The sequence below is a fragment of the Xiphophorus hellerii genome, chromosome 11 (assembly GCF_003331165.1).
Source record: "Xiphophorus hellerii strain 12219 chromosome 11, Xiphophorus_hellerii-4.1, whole genome shotgun sequence".
In the NCBI taxonomy this organism is placed as follows: Eukaryota; Metazoa; Chordata; class Actinopteri; order Cyprinodontiformes; family Poeciliidae; genus Xiphophorus; species Xiphophorus hellerii.
The window spans coordinates 26,051,049-26,052,955 of record NC_045682.1 but is presented as its reverse complement, the minus strand read 5'-3'; positions in this window follow the sequence as shown (position 1 = coordinate 26,052,955).

Here is a 1,907-nt window from a genome sequence, read left to right as displayed (position 1 = left end):
TGCCTCCTGTTGGCATATTTTGGTATTTCGACTGTGTTAAAAGTCAGGATGAGACTAAAGTATACAGCCTTGGGTTTTGTTAGTATGTGAATGCATACTAACAGACACAATAAGGATTGTGGAAGACGGCGAATGGATACATAGGCTAATATCCAGCAACAAACTATCCAACTGGGTTTATCATGAAACTAATGATAGATTTGTGAGAAAGCACCCCATGCCCACTATTAAGGATGATGGAAGATCTACGATGGTTTGAGATTGTTTGTTCTTCTAAGGCAGTGAGAGAATAGTCAGAGTGAATTTTGTAATTTTTGAAATGGCAGGAGGTTTTGTACGAAATTGATGTGAATTATATATATAAAAAAAATAAATAAAATGGATTACATTTAGCAAGATAATGAGCCAACACGTATACATAAATTATTCCAGACACAATTTTTGCAAACAACAGTGGTCACTCTGTAACCTTGTGAAATGTCATAGAAGACCTATCCTATTGTCAAAATTAGATTTTACACAAAGCATTGAAAACAACGCTGGTGATATTAGGGAAACAGTATTTTTTTTAAATGTGATGTTCCCTAATGCATATTAAAAGTTAGACTTTAAGTCTTTTTTTACAGCTGGATTAAGCTACTTTGAAAAAACATTAATTTATTAGGTGTCCTTTAAAACATTTTTAACTGGGTCCAATAAATGTGGCCATCATCTGCAGGATCTTGACTGAAGATGAAAGTTTGCTGCAACTGACTAAAAATATATTGCATAAAATTTTAGATTCAAACACCATCAATAACTAAAAGATCAGAGAAAAACCTTTCCTTTGAAAAAGGGTAATATTTTTTATAGTATAATGAAATACTCTAAAACAAGACTGTATAAATACATCCCATAAAATATATGTGCTTTAATAAATAAATTAATTAATTAAAAAACAGCTTCTGCTTTGTCCCCTATGACACCACATCAGCTGATTGATATATAGCTAGAGAAACCACAGGTCTAACAACTGTAAATAAATACACAGGGTAGATGATAAAGATAACGCAAGAGGACATGTACTGGGCTCCTGGAAAGAACAAAGGTACTCTCTTTCAACAGGATGCAGGGGAGAAGATCAATCACCCGGCATGAGCAGGAGAACTGCACCACTTCCATAATGCAGGCGGATACTGGCTCTTTGATGATGTGCATTATGCAAAATAATGGGGCTCATGACCTATGCTGAGAGGAAGGTGGGACAGCAGGAAATGAGAATAACAGATGTCATTTTGAACTGTGAGTTAGGAAATAGGCAAACGTGAGCAAAAATAAGGACTCATTTCATTGCTTTTGAAGGGCAAGAGAATAAAGAGAGAGAAGTAAAAGAGAAAAAACAGATTAATTTAGGTGACAGTTCACATTAGCAGCAGACCTTCAAAATATCTGTAACACCCACTGACTGGATCTCTTACCCAGAACTTATTAAATTTAAATATTTCCTGTCTCAGAGGTGAAACAGCCACCCTCTCAGCCATCATGACAGAAAAATACATTAGACATAAATTAATTTCAACGATGTGGAAGGGAAATAAATTATACAGCATTTGCTCTGTCCTGGCCTCAAGACACAGAGAATTTCTTTCAAAATGACGAGTGAAAAAATAACACATTCAGAAAGAGTACCCACTTTCCATCTGAGACATATTGAGTTTGTTCAAAATGAGTATTCATTTTCTGTTTAGGGGAAATGATACACAGCACTCAGCTTTTTTAAAAGTTGGACGATCAAAAACTATTTGGCTGGTTTCTGAATAGTCTTGGGAAAAACAAATACGTTTATGCAATGATTAACAACCGTATTGCTTTAAAGAAAAAAGTATTTTTTTGCACATTGCAACTGTTATTAAAAAAGTTGTAAGTTG